Source organism: Oncorhynchus keta, chromosome 14 (assembly GCF_023373465.1).
Source record: "Oncorhynchus keta strain PuntledgeMale-10-30-2019 chromosome 14, Oket_V2, whole genome shotgun sequence".
Classification (NCBI taxonomy): Eukaryota; Metazoa; Chordata; class Actinopteri; order Salmoniformes; family Salmonidae; genus Oncorhynchus; species Oncorhynchus keta.
In genome coordinates, this window is record NC_068434.1 from 28,303,430 (window position 1) to 28,324,656 (window position 21,227).

Genomic DNA, 21,227 nt, shown 5'->3' on the forward strand with positions numbered 1-21,227 from the left:
TGAGCCTGCCTGCCGTCCTGTACCTTTGCCTCTGGGCTTTACCTTATCCTGATTCAATATTTGCAAGAGAGAGGAATCTGATTTCACTGGTCCTTAACTCGTGCCTTAGTCATTTCATTCAGGGTAAGTGGAGTTACCTATGAGTTAGCCTGCCCCGGAGCAGGTTAGTTCTGAAGGATTCTTTGCCATATAACCTGCTTCGAAGGATACCCCTCTGATGTCCTGGTCCCACCATTTATGCTAATTATTTCACTGCTATTCTTTCCAAATTATATTTATTTATTTTAAGACACATATTGATGGCCTAAGTCAATGTTGCCACCTGTCAATGATTTTAGAGGGTGGTATAATGATTTAAATAATTTCACTGTCCAGATCCTTCTACACTTGTAAGACATCCAGACACAATGTGTGCCTGACTGACTACCTCCGGAGGTGGTCAGGAAGATCTGATCACAATCAGATCACAAGGCTTCTTGTAAACAGCAGGTATAAAGAAGGATATTGAGTAGGGCCTGAGTCAACATTTTCAGAAATGTCAATTTAAAAATATGTGAGGTTGGATCACACTCAGGGATCTGTTCTTTCATTTGTACAAAAAAACTGGATGAAAGTCCCCCCAATCCAGCCAGCAATGCTTCCTAACATTATACTCAGGGACTGCAGTTTGGAGAAAAAGAGGCCTACTACAAATCCCCAAAGTGTTCATACATGGTAGAAGTAGGTGAAAATACCACAAGGAATTGGACCATAATTATCCAGTTTTATTTCATTTAAAACATGCTCCGCTACTGTTTTGGGTCTGATGCTAGTTCATGTCTGGCAGAATAGCACAGACATTTGATAAAGATAGTAACCATGCCAGGTCAGATGTTGTTGCTCATCAATTTCCCATCCAGGACTTGCTTTCACACAATTCAGAAAAATAAATCAAGTGATGGAGAAATAGTCTGCCCTCTTACAAATAGACAAAGCACCTGAGAGTTTTACACAAAGATCTAACTCAACATACATAACTACTCAAAAGAGGTGTGCACTTCCTGTTTTCTTCTCAGCGAGAAATATGAAAAAGTAGAAAAACAATTACACCAATATGAAAGAAACAGAACAAAGAAGACAGAATTAGTCATTTTTTCCAGTGATTGTCAAAACCTTTCAGGAATCTACAAACCCAGCAGCATTAACATTGTTTCATCAATTCTTTATGTAATGTGTGGCAAAAATATTGCATAAGAGGCATACTTGCATCCTCAACACACTGCCACACAGCTTGCATGTAATGATAATCAGTGGAACTTTACCACCCCCTTAGGGTTATTCTGCAGCCTTCTGCCCCATTAGCATGAGTTAACTTTCCATTCTCCAGTCCCACAGTTGTCCAGTAATCAGTAGGCTGAGATTTACAGCACTGTTGGACAGGTAATTGTCAATCCTGCACCGGTGATTATGCTCAGGCAAGCCCCATGCTGTTCACTGCTGGAACCGTGTCTGCTTTCTCACGCCAAGGCGAAGTCTACCAGCAACGAGAACACCTTGGTCTACGTTAAAATATCACTGGCGACATGACACAGGTCACATAATGTAAAAATAGGACCATGTTGTGGTGTCTAGTTGATCACTCTGGGCCTCCGTATGATAACCCTCAGGGTGCCAGTTGTGAGAGACAGTTAACCAGTGGGCATTTTTATACAAACAATTTGGTAGGTGGATTCCACCACAACATATGCATAATATGTGGCAGAAATGTGATGATCAAGGTAGAAACCCCACTGAATTTGGTTGTTTCAGGCTCAGTAACAGCAGGAGTGCCCAACCACTCTTCCTTCCTATTGCTGCTGAACCAGATGCCATGCTGGCAACGCCTGTAACCAGACACTTGTAAATGAACTTTTTCACCAAAAGTTCATGTTTTGGACAGCTGTTCCTCTGTGCTCTGCCAGACTACTGGACCCAAATAGCCAAGGACTCAATGACATTGTACACATCTAGATAGGTTATATTTAAGCAATAAGGCCCAAGGATGTGTGGTATATGGCCAATATACCACAGCTAAGGGCTGTTCTTATGCACAATGTAACACGGATACAGCCACTAGCAATGGTAGTAATTTGTGTAATACACGTGGTATCAACTTGGTCTCAGAGCATTTCATATTATTCTGTACGTAAATCCGTCACATTCCATTTAGTATGATACAATATGTAACCCTTCGTATGGTATGTATTAATTTGTAGATGTCCATCACCCATTTCGTATGCTATGTTACGAATTACAATTGATATTATATGTTACCAATTTGTAAAACGTATGATATGTTACGAATAGGTGACTAATGTTAGCTTGCTGGCTAATGTTAGCTAGGCTAGGGGTTAGGTTTAAGATTAGGGTTAGGGTTAGGGGAAGGGTTAGCCAAAATGATTAAGGTTAGGGTTAGCTAACAAGGTAAAGGTTAGGATTAGCTAACATGCTAAGTAGTTGCAAAGTAGTAAAAAAGTAGTAAGTAGTTGAAATGTTGCTAATTAGCTAAAATTCTAAAGTTGTCCGTAATGAGATTCGAACTCGCAACCTTTGGGTTAGGGTTAGAGGTCTTGACCCTCGCATTCATCATAGGGAAAATGCAGTGGGTAGCCTGGTGACCTTGAATGGCCTACAGCTCACTCATGACAGCCTACCTGCACCATGTGTAGAGAGTCAACAACAGCAAGCAAGTGTTTAACACCTACAACATACACTATCTGTTTCACTGCTGTTTCACACGTTTTAAATAAGGAAGTGGACACTTGACCAGACTTCCCTCGATGCAGATCTCTAGCTTGATTTAAGTGGATACACACATGTAGCTAAAGTTTGTGAAAAGCATCTTTGATCAATATCATCATTGAGATTATAAAAATATAGTATATACTTATAGTGGTGTGGTCAGGCTCAATAAAATATACTTCGTCTCAAAATAGAAAGAGTTGGGTTTTATTGCTTAAGTATTGTTTCAATGTAGAATGGCACATAAAAAAGGAATCCAATAAATTTAAGTCTTTACCGCAACTAAAAGTAGGCCAATGTCTTATATGTACCAACAACTTAGAGAAAATAAAAGCCAGCATAACACACCAAAGGACTGCTTGTCTTGGCAGAGCAGTCATTCAGTAATAATTAGCAATCCTCTATCTTTTTCTCCCGTATTTGGCTCCATTTGAGAGACTTGAGACTTTAAGAGTGTCTAGGATGTATGGGATAAGAGCTGAGCTTCTTGGAAATGAGAGTGCTGGTGGCTGGGCTCCAGCGGGGCAGTGCCTCCAGCAACATGACCCCAGGGAGAGGGCTGGTGGTGGGGGCCTGATAACCATGCATCACTGCCAGTGCCCTGGAACAGACTGAGGAGCAAGCCTGGAGTGTGCTCTCGCTGGCATGGCCTGCCTGAAACCATTGACCATTGCAGCTAACACCTGTCTGATCTCTGCTGTGGGGGAGGGAGCTCTAATTACCGATTTATTGAAGGTTTCAACAAAGTGCCATTTACCCTGAAGAGCTCAACTGGCTGTTTGTGAAATCATCCGTCTCTTCTTGACTCAACCTTGCAATGATCCCTTGAATGGTTTCAAGGATCAGGCTTGATCCATTGAGAATGTACACCACAAGTCCTCTCTCTCATTCCCAAGAGTTATTCTTGTGAATCTGTATCTGACTGACCTTGGTATATTTAGATACATGGTTATGGCTCTGTCTTCTTAAAATGCCTGTACTCCACACACCCTGCAAGATACTACTAGCACAGTACAAACCTCCCAGGGCAATATGATCACATTTCTCTAAACACCTTTATTAAACACTGAAGTCCACCACAGGTCATGACAACGTATTGTACATTCCATATTGTCATTAGACTATAGCCTGTCTACAGTATACTGTAAGTCCAAAATGGCTACAGTGAGGTTGCAGAGCGTTTGTTTAGCTACATTTTACAACCATCCACAGCAGTATTTCATGCAACAGTCAGGAGAGGTTTGCAGGAGCAATTGGTGTTGTAAAAGTACAAACGGGAGAGGCTAAATATAAGTGTGCATTACATTTCAAGCTGCATGAACCTTGAAGTCTGTAAATGTCCATGGCTGCTGTTAATCACTCTGAGACCAGGCTGTTAAGATAGTGAAGAGTTTAATTTCCTCCTAGTGGCAGAATGAGAAATGATTATTTCCTTTCTAACTTCTTGTGACAGATGTTCCTGTAAAGATCACATGTCATTTCTGTAGACTTGACATTAAGACATAAAAATATAGCTGAGAGCTCAAAAGTTGCATTCATCCAGTACCAATGTCTAATGAAACATTTCATTGGTTTTACTCAGCCAACCTGGCAGCTTGTTTCCGTTTGGAACAATAGGGGGCCTGTTGATTGAATTCACAAATAGGTAGACTTCATAATATAGGCTGCTACTCTGCAGCCAACCAACAGAGTGGCTGCTTTTCCAGGCAGGATGTTACTGAACCCCTGGAGATGTTTAAAGCTGTAATTACCAAAGCTCCTACTGAAAAGCATTATTGTTCTGCACATGGGCAGTATGCTTCTCTAGTCACACACCTAATCAAAACAAAGCACTTGGATGTAATTGAATCGCTACATGTAGGCTTCTAATTCAACCATATTATAAGTAGCGCTTAAGGAATGTAAACATGTATTTAATGGGGATTAATATGCAAGTCCTGGTGAATATTATTTTGTGCCCATACAGTCATTTAACTCATGATTGCCAATTTTTCAGTTTTTGATTTGTTAAAAAAGTTTGAAATATCCAATAAATGTTGTTCCACTTCATGATTGTGTCCCACTTGTTGTTTATTCTTCACAAAAAAATACAGTTTTATATCTTTATGTTTGAAGCCTGAAATGTGGCAAAAGGTTGCAAAGTTCAAGAGGGCCAAATACTTTCGCAAGGCACTGTATCCTTGATGAAAACCTGCTCCGGAGCGCTCAGGACCTCAGACTGGGGCAAAGGTTCACCTTCCAACAGAACAGCGACCCTAAGCACACAGACAAGACAATGCAGGAGTGGCTTCGAGACAAGTCTCTGAATGTCCTTGAGTAGCCTAGCCAGAGCCCGGACTTGAACCCGATCAAACATCTCTGGAGAGACCTGAAAATAGCTGTGCAGCAACGCTCCCCATCCAACCTTGAGAGGATCTGCAGAGAGGAATGGGAGACACTTCCCAAATACAGGTGCTCCAAGCATACCCAAGAAGACTCGAGGCTGTAATCACTGCCAAAGGTGCTTCAACAAAGTACTGAGTAAAGGTCTGAATACATATGTAAATTTGATATCAGTTTTTTATTGTTAATACATTTCCAAAAAGTTCTAAAGACCTGTCTTTGCTTTTTCATTATGGGGTATTGTGTGTAGTTTGATGAGAAAAAAAACAATTGAATACATTTTAGAATAAGGCTGTAATGCAAATCAAAATGTGGAAAGAGTCAAGGGGTCTGAATACTTTCCCAATGCACTGTAGGTCTCATATTACTATCTTCACCACTTGAAAGTAGAAGGAAAAGCACAGTTACCTAATATTTGTTACTCATACCTTCCATGAAGTGGCAGCCAATGTTTAGCTTCCACGGATGTGTCAGCTCTTTCCACTGGCTTTCTCTTGGCAGTGTCCTTAAAACCCCTCTCTCCAAAGGGGAAGAACTCTGCAGACAGAAACACCCTGGGAATGTACTCTCACTTTCATTCAGTGGCATCGATCCTTTATTTATATGTCTGCTTGTGTGCCTGTTATCCATCACTTATTACATAATCATTCATGTTCAATCGGGGCTTTGCAACTGTTTTATAAGAGAACCCAGTGTGAAGTGGTCCTCACAGTACATGTACTGTAACTCTGAACCACTTAAGCCAGAGTCTGCAGTGCAGAGTAAAGGACGGTGACTGCTGTTGCATCGCACAGACTCTCTCTCACACCCTCATAGACAGTCCTTGAGGGTGGAGACGAGAACACGGATGGAAAAGCCATCTCCACAGAGGCAGTCACTGTGGCGTTTACTACCCTCTGGTCCTGTTGCCTCATATGAGGTCATGACAGTGGAATGCTCCTGTGAGTGGTGTTAAAAGTCAAGGCAAAGTATTTGACCTGTTTGTGTGGAGTTTTGAACATATTATTATTGTTTCCTTTGCCGAGGTAGAGGGAGGCTGACCTTGAAATAAACGGTCAGGTAAAAGAAAGGTTTTGTCACGTTTACTCCCGCTCACCCTCTCCGGAGCTCGACGTCGCCAGTTGTCGCATCATTACTCACACCTGCCACCATCGTTACGCGCACCTGCGCCTCATGACACTCACCTGCACTCCATCACCTTCCTGATTCCCTCCCCTATTTATGTCACCTCTTTAGTTCCATTCACCAGGTAGTATTGTCTCTCTATCTGTTTCATGTCTGTACGCGGTTCATGTTTCTTGTTTTGTACTATGGTCTATTTATTATTACATTTGCACACCCTGTACTTGCTTCCCGACTCCCAGCGTTCACATGACAGGTTTTCACATTGCCTATAGCCAATAAGTTACTCACTCTATCTATACTGGATTTGTCCCCATCTCCCTCTCCCCCATACACGTTTAGAAATATAAGTATGCTTGGGGCTTATCTGACAAGCAGTTCTTGTAACTCCTGCCTAGAATAAAGTCCTAAAATACCTTCCTGTAAATGTTGTTGGAACATGTCTGCAATGACAGGACACCACTTTTCATGCTAACAAGATGTAGTCATTGCAGGTGAACAGTTAATCTATTGTTCATTTAGAAGACTGCTGTGGATTTATGAGCCAATGACTTTCAAAACGGCAATGATTCCATTCGACTCAGTGAGCAAAAGATCAAGACCCTTTAAAGAGCATTAACATATCATACATTTTGCAAGTTTGTAACATATCGTACGTTTAGCAAATTCGCAACATATAATACGAATTGTAATTCGTAACATATAATACGATATGGGTGATGGTCATCCACAAATTAATACATACCATACGAAACCTAACATATCACACTAAATAGAGTGTCTTGGATTTACGTACAGAATAATACGAAATGCTCTAAGACCAGGTTGCTCTTATTTGTTTTTTAAAACTTTTTCCTCCTTTTCTCCACAATTGGTATTTACAGTCTTGTCCCATCACTGCAACTCCCATACGGACTCGGGAGAGGCGAAGGTCGAGAGACCGCTGCGCCACTCAGGAGGCCCCACTTTGCTCTTAAAGGTGTACAGTGCACATCAACTCCAAGGAGTCAGTTAGAGATTGATAGCATTTCATGTTGAGCATCTCATTGGCAGTTTCACACAATGTTGTTGTGTTTGATAAGGTTTGAATGGGTGGGTGTGCTGTCAGTGATATAATCAGTTCATATCCTCACCGGAAGAAGAACCCATTCAACCTGAGTCATCATTGCCAATTAGTTGCATTTATAACTCTCAATGAAGAACTTTGAAGGAGTAAAAGAAAGTGCTTCACTCTTCAGTGCTGCCAAGTTAAACACAGCACTCTTTGATCTTAAGAGCAAGAGGAGCTGGAGGAGAATGAGGAATGGTGGGCCTATGTCTTGTAGCTGTCGATGAGAATTAGGAATTGTGGGCCTGTGTCCTGTAGTTGTGGAGGAGAAGGAGGAATGGTGGGCCTGTGTCCTGTAGCTGTGGAAGAGAATGAGGAATGGTGGGCCTGTGTCCTGTAGCTGTGGAGAAGAAGGAGGAATGGTGGGCCTGTGTCCTGTAGCTGTGGAGGAGAAGGAGGAATGGTGGGCCTGTGTCCTGTAGCTGTGGAGGAGCTCCTCAATGAGCACAAAGAGACTGCAGAGGTGGGGCCAAACTATGAGCTCAAGCAGAGCCTGTTGGACCAGGGAGCCGAGGGGATAGGGGTGTGTGTGTGTTAGGGCTGTGGGGATATTTTCCATCCTATTCTGTCCCTCTGATGTGGTCCACTGAGCGCCTCTATGCAGTTGAGTGAGTGGTTGGTCAAGTCCAGAACCACAGCCATAACCATTCAGACTCACCGTACTCCTGCTCTTAGGTAACTGTCTCTTCTCTTTACTTGAATTCAAGCCAACTACTGTCAAGCCCTGACCTTATATCTCTGTTTTTCTATATATTTTGGTTAGGTCAGGGTGTGACTAGGGTGGGTACTCTAGTTTTTGTATGTCTAGAGTTTTTTTTTTTTAGCTTCACGTTTCGTTTGGTTGTTTGTTGTTTTCTTCAGTGAGTTTCGATTTATAAAAATTATGTGGAACTCTACTCACGCTGCGCCTTGGTCCGATCCTTTCGACAAACGTGGTAGAAGATCCCACCAACAACGGACCAAGCAGTGTGTTCAAGAAGATCAGGGATCCTGGGCCCGGGAGAAAAGTGAGTGGAGGACATCCTGGACCTGGGAGGAGGTAATGGCAGGGGACAAGAACCTGCCATGGAAGAAGACGGAGGCAGCGAAAGAGGAACAGCGACGATACGAGGAGTCAAGGCAATGTCGGAAGCACGAAAGGCAGCCCCAAAATATTTTGGGGGGGGACACACGGGGAGATTGGCGGAGGTAGGGTTTAGACCTGAGCCAACTCCCCGTGCTTACCGTGGGGAGCGTGTGACTGGTCAGGCACCGTGTGATGCGCAAGGTGTCTCCAGTGCGCATTCATAGCCCGGTGCACTCTATTCCAGCTCCCCGCATTTTCTGCGCTAGAGTGGGCATTCAGCCAGAACGGGTTGTGCCGGCTCAGCGCTCCTGGTCTCCAGTACACCTCTTCGGACCAGGATATCCTGCGCCGGCTTTACGCGCTATATCCCCAGTGCGTCTTCAAAGCCCAGTGCGTCCCGTTCCAGCGTCCCACACTTATCAAGCTAAAGTGAGCATCCAGCCAGGACGCATTGTGCCAGCTCTACGCTCCAGACCTTCAGTGCTCCTCTACAGTCCAGTATGTCCTGTGCCTCCTCCCCGCACTCGCCTTGAGGTGCGTGTCTTCAGCCCGGTGCCACCTGTCCCACGCATCAGGCCTCCAGTGCGCCTCCACAGTCCAGAGCTTCCGGTGACATTTACCAGTCCAGAGCTTCTGGCTACAGATCCCAGTCCAGAGCTTCCGGGGACAGTTCCCAGTCCGGAACCTCCAGCGACGGTCCACAGTTCAGAACCTTCAGCAACAGCCCACAGTCCGGAACCTCCAGCGACGGTCCACAGTCCGGAACCTCCAGCGACGGTCCACAGTCCGGAACCTCCAGAGATGGTCTACAGTCCGGAACCTCCAGTGACGGTCCACAGTCCGGAACCTCCAGAGATGGTCTACAGTCCGGAACCTCCAGTGACGGTCCCCAGTCCGGAACCTCCAGCGACGGTCCCCAGCCCGGGGGCTCCAGCAACGGTCCCCAGTCCGGGGGCTCTAGCGACGGTCCCCAGTCCGGGGCCTCCAGCAAAGTTCCCCAGTCCGGGGCCTCCAGCCGGTTCCACAGAAGCGGAGGGATCAGCGTAAGGAGGAGGGGGGGCTGCGTCCAGAACCCGAGCCGCCACCGAGGGTAGATGCCCACCCGAACCCTCCCCTATAGGTTCAGGTTTGCGGCCCGGGGTCCGCACCTTTGGGGAGGGGGGTACTGTCACGCCCTGACCTTAGATATCTCTGTTTTTCTATATATTTTGGTTAGGTCAGGGTGTGACTAGGGTGGATACTCTAGTTTTTGTATGTCTAGGATTTTTGTATGTCTCTGGGTTTTTGTATGCCTATGTTGGCCTGATATGGTTCCCAATCAGAGACAGCTGTTTATCGTTGTCTCTGATTGGGGATCATATTTAAGTAGCCATGTTCCTCATTTGTGTTATGGGATCTTATCTATGTATAGTTGCCTTAGTGCACATCAGTAGCATCACATTTCGTTTGGTTGTTGTTTTGTTCAGTGAGTTTCAATTTATTAAAATTATGTGGAACTCTACTCACGCAGCGCTTTGGTCCGATCCTTACGACGAACATGACAACTACAGTACTACAGTACTGTGGCCTGAGATAGACTTCTTAAATGGAGCTCTAAATGGTTTTGAATTCTTATTCAAGTATATGATATGGACAATGGATACACTTATTCAATGCACTTTATCCAATACATTTTCCACAAGTATGCTATGATGATACATTATGTAATATAATTTTAACAATACTTAAATCTAATTACCATCCCTTCAGATTACAGGAAATTCAGCCTGAATGTGAAATTACTTTATCAAATTGCCTTGTGAAACGTGTATGGAAATAATGTTGTAGTCTGTGGTTGTTGAATCCAGGCCCACCAATTGTACAGTAGTCTCATCTCATATGCAGTGGAAAATAGCAAATTTCCACTTTGTGGTTCCTCTGGTTTCACCCTCCAAACTGAGTCTCGTCCTGGAGTCTTTTTTGGGGATAGAAGTCCATATTTGAATCTGGAAAGTATTGCACAGGTTTGCAGAACATGGGAAACAATAACATCAGTAGGATTCCTCTTCTATCCAGAGTGCTCTGTGAGCAGGAATAAATATGCATTGACCCTTTTTTTTCACTAACTCTCTTGCACTGACTCTATGCACATACATTGGACTATACCCAGACACTCACACATATTTACACTGACACCCCAATACCCCAACACACACACATGCACACTGATGCCAGACACCACATACACAGCTGCTACTGTCTATTATCTATCCTTCTGCCTACACACACACACACACACACACACACACACACACACACACACACACACACACACACACACACACACACACACACACACACACACACACACACACACACACACACACACACACACACAGGCTGCTACTTTCTATTGTCTACTCCTACCTATATGTAGAGTACATAGCTACCTCAACTACCTCATACCCCTGCACATCATCTCAGTACTTGTACTCTCTGTATATAGCCATGTTTTTTCTACTGCCTATACACAGCATAGCCATGTTATTTAACTTGTTCTTTTTATTCGTTATTCATTGTACATTTATTCCTTGTGTCACTATTTCAATTTGTTATCTTATCTTATCCAGTAAGTAAGCATTTCACTGTTCCTCTACACCTGTTGTCTACGAAGCATGTGACAAATCAATTAGAGTTGATACACTGCAGTCTGCAGTTTCAACCCACCACAGTAACCACAGCAATCCCCCAGTCTCACAAAATAAATGTCCATCTTGCACACTGTACTGGGCTCCTGAGTGGCGCAGCAGTCTAAGGCACTGCATCTCAGTGCTAGAGTTGTCAATACAGACCTTGGTTCGACTCCAGTCTGCATCACAATTAGCCGTGATTGGGAGTCCCATAGGGCGGTGCACAATTGGCCCAGCGTCGTCCGGATTAGGGTTTGGCTGGGGTAGGTCATCATTGAAAAATAAGAATTTGTTCTTAACTGCCTTGCCTTAACTCCAGGATGGCCCGGTGTTCTCTGTTATTCACCAGATTCAACTTCACCATTTCCTACTGCCCAGGATCCAGGAATGTGAAACCTGACACTGAATGAGGCCAGACGGAGTTTGCCGCGGAGTCTTATTCTGAGCACAAACAGTGCATGATGTGACGAAGGCAGAGGCATCAGGAACCATTGTGTGCCACCAGAAATGTTGTCAGAGGAAGGTCAGTGTTCGACGGGAACCCGGATGGCAGGTAAGCCTGGAGGAATAAGCCCATTTCAGGACCTGGGACCGTACTGAATTAGGGACAAACAACCGGTTAGCTGGGCCCCCTCCAGCGACAGGCTGGGAACGTTGTGCCTGTGGACCAGGGTCTCAATACCCCGGCCCACTGAAGCCATGAGGTAGGGAGGATGGTCTCGGGATCAGAGGGTGTGGCAGCGGAACTGTGTAGGCAAGAGAGTGTGTGTCAGGTTTCACATTCCTGGATCCTGGGCAGTAGGAAATGGTGAAGTTGAATCTGGTGAATAACAGAGAACACCGGGCCATCCTGGAGTTAAGGCGATTTGGCTGTGCGGCGATATTCCAAATTCTTATGGTCGGTCCAAACCAAAAATGGATGTTCTGTTCCTTCCAGCCAGTCCCTCCACCCCTCTAGTGCCATCTTGACCGCTAGGAGTTCTCAGTTACTTGCGTCATTGTCTCAATTCTGCAGAAAGAAACTATGGGACAGAAAGGCACAGGGATGAAGCTTTTGGTCCACCACAGGGACAGGATAGCCCCCACTCCAACGTCAAATGCATCGACCTCAACCACAAGCTGACGGGACGAGTCCGGATGAACGAGGATGGGGTTTCACATTCCTGGATCCTGGACGGAGCTCGGGCAGCTCTTCTCAAGACCAACTCCAGGTATCCTCAACAAGCGGACCGCTGCCGGACTCTGGCTCCTCGCTATCGTATTGGGCAGAGGGTATGGCTATCCACATTGGACCTGCGCCTTCGGGTGGAGTCCCGCAAACTTTCCCTCCCATTTCATTGGTCCTTTCACCATCTCTAGAGTCCTTAGTTCCAAAGCTGTCCGTCTTCTGTTACTCCGTGCTCTCCGTATTCATCCTACGTTCCATGTCTAGGATTAAGCCCGTGTCTCACAGCCCTTTGTCTTCTGTTTCCAGGCCCACCCATCCCCCTATGTCATCGATGGCCATCCGGTGTACACAGTGAGACGCCTCCTGAGTGTTCGACCACGGGGCAGGGGTTACCATTACCTGGTTTACTGGGGGGTTATGGCCTTGAAGGAGAGGTTCTGGGTCCCCGCTAGAGACATCCTGGACCCAGCCCTTATCGCCGACTTCCACCGCCGGCACCCTGGTCAACCAAGTATGCACCCGGGTAGGACACCAGATTGGCGTCCCTCGAGGGGGGGGGGATACTGTCACACACACCCTGATCTGTTTCACTTGTCCTTGTGCTTATCTCCACCCCCCTCCAGGTGTCGCCCATCTTCCCCGTTATCCCCTGTGTATTTATACCTGTGTTTTCTGTCTGTGCCAGTTCATCTTGTTTGCCAAGTCAACCAGCGTTTTCTCCTAGTTCCTGGTTTTCCCAGTATCTGTTTTTCTCATCCTCCTCCTACTGACCCTTGCATGTCCTGACTGAGCCCGCCTGCCTGACCATTCTGCCTGTCCCTGACCTCAAGCCTGCCTGCCGCCCTGTGCCGTTTTGGACTCTGACATTGACCTGGTTATGAACTCTTGCCTTTTGCCTACCCCTTGGACTATAATATATATAAACCAATTCTTCCTTTGGCCGCCTCTCCTTCCAGTTCTCTGCTGCCAATGACTGGAAAGAACTACAAAAATCTCTGAAACTGGAAACACTTATCTCCCTCGCTAGCTTTAAGCACCAGCTGTCAGAGCAGCTCACAGATTACTGCACCTGTACATAGCCCATCTATAATTTAGCCCAAACAACTACCACTTCCCTTACTGTATTTATTTATGTATTTATTTTGCTCCTTTTCACCCCATTATTTATATTTCTGCCTTGCACATTCTTCCACTGCAAATCTACCATTCCAGTGTTTTACTTGCTATATTGTATTTACTTCGCCACCATGACCTTTTTTTGCCTTTACCTCCCTTATCTCACCTCATTTGCTCACATTGTATATAGACTTATTTTTCTACTGTATTATTGACTGTATGTTTGTTTTACTCCATGTGTAACTCTGTGTCGTTGTATGTGTCAAACAGCATTGCTTTATCTTGGCCAGGTCGCAATTGTAAATGAGAACTTGTTCTCAACTTGCCTTCCTGGTTAAATAAAGGTTAAATAAATAAAATAAATGAATAAATAATAAATATCAGAGATCAAACCATTCGCCTCCCATGTCTGCATTTAGGTCTTGCCTTGTGTTGTTATATCTATAAAATAAACCTACTTTAATTCTCAGCTTCTTAACTAGCTCAACCATATGTTTTTTAAATGTAAAATGTTTGTCAATCCAAAAGGCCAGATATTTATAGGCGGTGAAGAGTTGCTGGACAGGTGTGAGTGGGAATCTCTCTGTGGATAACCCACAGACAGTCAGGGACGCCCTCATGTTTAATATGGCATTATAAACGGAGTGGTTCGAGCACTGAATGCTGATTGGCTGACAGCCGTGGTATATCAGACTGTATACCACGAGGTATGACAAAACATTTATTTTTACTGCTCTAATTACGTTGGTAACCAGTTTATAATAGCATTAAGGTACGTCAGGGTTTGTGGTATTTGCCAATATACCACGGCTAAGGGCTGTATTTAGGCACTCCTCATTGCGCAGTGCGTAAGTACAGCCCGTAGCCGTTGTATATAGGCCATATACTACACCCCCTTGTGCCTTATTGCTTACATATAATGAGGAAGCTGAGGCTACAGGGTCAAGAATGACTTATTTTTCCAAAGGCTTTCTAAGCAGAGTGATTTCCTTCTGCTTTCCTCATCTAGGCAGCCAAGGCCTTCCAGAAAATGATTAACTATTGTTTTCAGAGAGGAAATCATCACGACTGATTTGTAAGCTCATGTCAAACACAATCACAGTGGGGACACATAAAGGAAAAAGGCCAGCCAACAATACAGCCTTCTCTTTGTGGTGAATGTCAAGTGTGGAGAAATTTCCTATAAAAAGTAAGAATACAGAACAACCAAATGTTTGTCACAGTCAATTAATCCCATTGTACCAGTGCATCTTTACACATCCTACTACCTCATGATCCTCTACCGCAGTTTTGTAGGTCTTGGTGATTAAATGCTCTCGACCATCAGTATCTCATTAGAAGTTGTCCATGCTGTAACTCTCTCTGGTCTGGGGATGAACCCCATGGAGCAGCTGGGGAGCATGGTGGCCTGAGTATTTTACCCAACTTCTGGTCTGCTTATTTGAGTTCTAATGATCCAAGACAAACAGGCTGAACTTTCAAAGAGCTCAGTGTGGTCTACCTGTGTGTGACTGCAGTAGTAGTGCCCCGACTCTAACTCTGCCCACAATGTGCCAGAATGATGAACCACCAGGAGGGGAGGGCTACATAGATTATATCTAAAAATGGTTATATAGAGCAATATAACACTGTCCAGCTGAGAGGATTGGACCTGGTCAGGTTAAAGGTCACCAGTGTTTCTGGTTGTCAAGGTCTCTCAATGGGAGATGTTGAAATCAGTCATCAGCGTCTCTGCTCTTTGGATGCATCTCTGCACAAGGCGACTGGGCTTCTGGGACCACAGAAAGTTGTGTGTTTCTTGGCAGGAACACACAAATACAGATGCTATTCTCAAACATTGGGGAGGAAAACACCACACTTTAGTGACTTTGGCCAAATAAACTGGACAGAGTGTACGCCCAGGTGTTTAGGGTCACTGTCTGTGGCTTGGAAATATACTCATTAAGCAGGAATTGATCTGAATAAAATGATGGATGGCTAGCAGACTAATGTGAAATGGAGAACAGTGAGTGAAGACACATCAGACATACAGTACATCATTAAAGAAAGTCTCCTGGCTTCAAGTTCTGTCAGATATTTGGCGGCTAAGCATAACTACAGTCGTTTCAACTTCTTCCACTTTCATTCCAATCAAGAAGAAAAAGGAATCCCCTCACTAAGTGCTGTATGAGTACTGACTTTTAGATTACTGTACATGCATTAATCAATTTTGCATATCATTGATCGTGACAGAAGGTAGAACATAGCTTAAATAGGAGACATGGCTAACAGGACAGTGCATAAATAAAGCAATAGCCCAGCTAGCACAGTGGATCTGGGCTGAATCCCGCTGAGAGTCCGGGCACTCGTCGGAGATTCAGACTTGGCCTATGTCATGTGGCCCGAGTCTGGGCCGCCTTCGGCAGTATTACTTATGGCTAGGATGCGAGGATTGAGCTCGGGCCGATTCCGGTGTGAGTTATCTGGCCCAAATATATTACTTGTGGCTCGGCCCGATTTGGGCTACTCTCTGGCAGACGAATGCATGGGCTGTTTTATATAATTAACATTTCATTATTTATTTATCCATATTTTCTCATTGTTTCTGTGATAAAACAAGTACAATTAACATTTAAATTAAATGTATATAAGAGTCCTGTTTAAGTAGTATTTGAGTATGTTGATACTTTGTGCAAGGCAATTGATAAGCATAAAAAACTTTCTGGATAGAATCTCCCGAGTGGTGCAGTGGTCTAAGACACTGAATTGCAGTGCAAACTGCTTTGTTACAGATGCTGGTTCGAGACCCATGCCTCTTGCAGCCGGGAAACCTATGTGGTGACACACAATTGGCCCAGCGCCGTCCGAGTTTGGCCAGCCGGAATGTCCTTGTCCCCCAATGCGCTGTAGTGACTCCTGCGGTCGGGCCAGGCGTGTGCACGCTAACACGGTCACCAGTTGTATGGTGTTTCCTCCAACACAAAATGTTTTTGTATGTATAAAATGTATAACAATAATATTTAAAATGACTAAATCGGGTAATTTTGTATTCTTTCATTTAAATTTGCATTAGGCCGCTTCTGGGCCGATTCCTCATTGCTCGCTGGGAGAGCTGCTTAGGTATGTGGTCTCAGTCCTTAGAGTATGGTAGATCCATCAGAATCTCCTAATAATCACCCAGTTTAGTTTACTCCAGAATCTCTGGGCTCTATCAGGTAACAGAAAACTACCTCAGACTGCTTACAGATTTAGTGTTGCTGCTGGGGTTTATTAGATCTACATCAAACTTTTTGACTACAACATGCACAATAAAACACTTCGGCGACATTGTTATTACTGATATTCTGCCTAACCCTGCTACCTGTAACTCTTCAGCTGGAACTCTTTGGCTATTATTAAGCAGTGAAGCCTACTGGAGATTTAAAGTTTTGGCTCAGAATGGTACCACACTTCAGTAGGGATTGGAGCTCACCAAGGTACATAAACACAGTGGAAATTGGGTATGGATGGATCAGGACAGGAGTCCCCCCATACCGCTGTTCCCACTGATCACTAGGCTGTCCCCAGGATATCAGCCACTAGAGTCAGCAGACCTGAACCTAAATACACACCAGCAGAGCACATCTTGTTCTCCACAGTCGAGGCAGCACTGAAATGGAATTCATGTTAACACCACTACAAGCAACACTTGGCATGAAGACCAGCTTGTTCAAAACTGCTTTCAAAATGATGTTGTTCTCCTCATAAAGGTTGCATAACATTACCGACTACAGGAATTTGAGGTGTAAAACTTAATTATTCAAGAGGCTGTAAAACGGAGCTGTCAAATGGGCGTGTTGTATTAAGATTTTAGGGATAACTGAGAAGCGGGGTCCTGTTTTGCCTTAATAAGTGTAACTAATAAACTGGAGGTAGTATTATTCTTCACTCCTCTACAAACTAAGACAGAACAGTCCACTGGAATGATCTAAGTAAAGGCATTTACCATTTATCGTGTTTATTAACTGTATATACATGTAATTTTATCATTAGAGAAAAGTTAAGATTTTCTACATCCACTTCAATCAAGCTGGTATTTCAACAACTAAAGAAAATATGGGGGGGTCAAATATTCTGATACTATTCAATTAAGTAATTGACAGCATCATTTTGTGGTGTGAGATGAAGACCTGACAGCTAAGCTGGAAGCTGTAGTGTTTATCATGACCACTCCTGTTGAAAGAAACTCTCCCGCATTACCAGGCCTTCCTCACGAGGTCCCATGCCATCAGGTATGTGATAGGGAAATCCCTTCACTATAATATTTATTTGGTCCAGCTGCCATTGCCTTTTCATCTCCTCGTTTAGTTTATCCATCATTATCGGTTTAGGTGAGGCAGTCAAGAGATATGGCACGTCCTTCTATTTGTTGTTATTATGTTCTGAAACGGTGACAATGTTTCCTGACATGGAGCACCTGCTAACATCTTTACCTAACTCTGTTTTCTTGGATTTCCTTCCCAGTAATGTACAGAAGTCAGTCATAAAATACATGACTCAAAACCATAAGGTATGGCTTTAGAAGCCTTTGAGGCCTACCGATATAGGAGACAGTAATTTGAGACAGTTTGCTACAGAAGGGAAATAATCCTGCAGCAACATGAAATGTTATTCCTGTAGGGGTTGATATGTTTTTCTTAAGGGAAAATCAAATCTGAAAGTGGACATTACAAACTTCAGAAACCTTTTTAAACCTGAATTATACTACAGGTTTTACATTTGCTCCAGCAACAGGGTGATCAAATTAAGATCCTACATCTGTACAAATGTAACCTTGAACTTGAAATAGCATGGCTTTTAGATTTGGAATACATAGTATGTTGTCAAATGTAATACATTTAGAGGACAGATGTACTGAGTTAGATGAGCTTGCTCCTCTGTAATCCTGGAGGATTGCAGAAGGGTGACTATTCTCCCTATATCTAGTCAAGATTTCTGTCAAGCTGAATGGCTGTTAAAATCTGCTGTAATTGAATAACAGCACAGGGTTAGGATGTAGTTCAGGGAGACTAGGTTGCTAGATCCCTGAAATGTGACATTTGCAGCTTCAATACTTGTGGTGATGAATCAATAAATCATACAAGCTGGGATTTATGGGCAGGTAATGTGAAGACTAGGCCACACAGGCCTACATTCCTATAGCCACTCACACTTTCAACTTCAGACTCATAAAGTTGAAATGAAATCCCATTCTTCTGAATTCTCACACGTTCCACATTTGGTGGTTTCATTCTGAGGCTTTTAACAGTCAATGTGATTCTGACAGAATCCTGAGCCAGACACATTTTTTCCACATCAGACCAGGTTCCAGCTTAACAATCACATCCGGCACAGCATTTAGTCCTTCCCAACTGACCTGCAATGGCTGGAACCATACTATGTAAAGATAGGCAGGCCAGTTTTCCCCTGCACCACTGAGAAAGTCCAAAGTGGGATTACTCATATGATTAATGTTAAATGACCTGATAACAAAAAACACATAAAACAACAGCATGTGAACATCTAAATGTACTTTTATCTCCCTCACCAACTTCAAACATCAGCTATCTGAGCAGCTAACCGATCGCTGCAGCTGTACATAGTCTATTGGTAAATAGCCCACCCATTTTCACCTACCTCATCCCCATACTGTTTTATTTATTTACTTTTCTGCTCTTTTGCACACCAACTGATCATTTATCACTCCAGTGTTAATCTGCAAAATTGTAATTATTTGCCTACCTCATGCCTTTTGTACACATTGTATATAGACTCCCCCTTTTTTTCTACTGTGTTATTGACTTTTTAATTGTTTACTCTATGTGTAACTCTGTGGTGTTGTCTGTTCACACTGCTATGCATTATCTTGGCCAGGTCACAGTTGCAAATGAGAACTTGTTCTCAACTAGCCTACCTGGTTAAATAAAGGTGAAATAAAAAAATAAATAAAATAAAATAAAAATGAAAGATTAGTCGTATGCCGTGTGATGGTGTACAAACAGTGAGATCATTGACCTCCCCGCCCTCTTCTTCAAAAAGCAAATCCTGTGACTCACTTAGAGATGTGACCTGCGTCCGAGTCAGTCTTAACCCAGAACACTCCATCTTCCCAGCAACTCCTGCTGTCTTTACAGCTCCACAACAGCAGCCCTCCTCAGGCTCATCACCAGATGCACAGCCAATAGAGCCATCCATTTCATAAAAATAAAAAAAACATCACAAAGTTGAAAAGTACATGAGAGGATGGAAAATGACTCAAGTGTTACACGGAAAAGGTCCCAGTCTTGGTGAGCAACTAGGGGGAGGATACAAGAGACTGTAGTTACAGAGTGCCTGTTCTGCGTCTCAGAACAGGTGAAACAGATATCAATAATTCTACCAGACTGTAATTCTCTTCATGATGCATGATAGTTGAAACTGAGTGATGATGAGGTGTTCATCTGACTGTTTACTTTAGCTCTGGGGCTTGTGTGTGAGGAGTGGAACAGTCTGTACAGTAAGTGCACTGTACTGTAAATTGTAAGTAAACAAGTCACCCAGAAATAAATATAATTTCCAGACAGTAATTCACCCACCCAATACTTCATCCAGAGGGAATAAGCATGCTCTGATGCTAAGATTCCACACAAAAAGAAACCTATATTTCTCTTCTGGTCCGAGAGCTGTCAGTCAACGTGGGCTTCCAAACAGTGAGTAACAGTTGAGAGCAGCCCAGGGGTGACTAGGTCGCTAGGGTTACCATGGAACCATCCATCATGGAAGGGAGACAGGGGCACACTCTGGCCTTGTGGTGCAGCAGAACCATGTTTATCCTGCAGGGGCTGAGCAGCATGCATACCACACTATGTGTGTGTGTGGTGATCTGACACAGTAGGGCACACATCAGGCACACACTGTTCAGCTAAATCACAGAGATGTCTGCCTCATCTCTATTCCATCTCTTTGATTTGTGTAAGATTATGTTTTCTCTCTTTCCTAAATATATCGTACCTATTGTCCTATGAATATACCAGGTGACTCTGACGTTATATCTATGCTACACTACTGCATGTTATGACTCTGCAGTTGGAATAAGGTCACTGCTGCTCATTGACAGTACATGTGGTCCTTCTGTAGCTCAGTTGGTAGAGCATGGCGCTTGTAACGCCAGGGTAGTGGGTTTGATTCCCGGGACCACCCATACGTAGAATGTATGCACACATGACTGTAAGTTGCTTTGGATAAAAGCGTCTGCTAAATGGCATATATTATTATTACATACAGCCACATCGACAGTAACTGGGAGCTTATACTCATGAACACTGGAAAGCCAGTTAATCCATCTGTATTAGCCACGATTAACTGATCACAGTGATATGAATAAAAACAATGTTGTGTGTCACAGGGTCTCTGTAAAATGGAAGCTTGGATTTCTGCTGTTTTCTTATTTCTGTTCACTCTTGTTTATCTTCCCATGGCCTATTGCTTACTGCTTGATGCTACAGTACATCCCTCAACTAAGAGAGGGATAAAGACAGATAGGAACTTCAAGTTGTTGAACTTCAGCCCTGGGCATCAGACAGAATTCAGAACTTCATGTCACAGTTACCAGGATGCAGTGCTGATTAGCACAACATACAGTACATTTTCTCAAATTCACTCCCTGTATTGATCAAAGAAAAGGCTGCAACTTGATTCTTGCCATAGTAAAAATCCATATCAAAATCCTTCGGGATTCTTTTGGGCAGTTCTGTTACTTATACAGACATGATTTAGGATGAAGCTTTACTTATGATAAAGGGCCTGAGGCATTTAGAGTAACAGCAAGACAACACAAAGTTGATATAGGCATAGGCTATG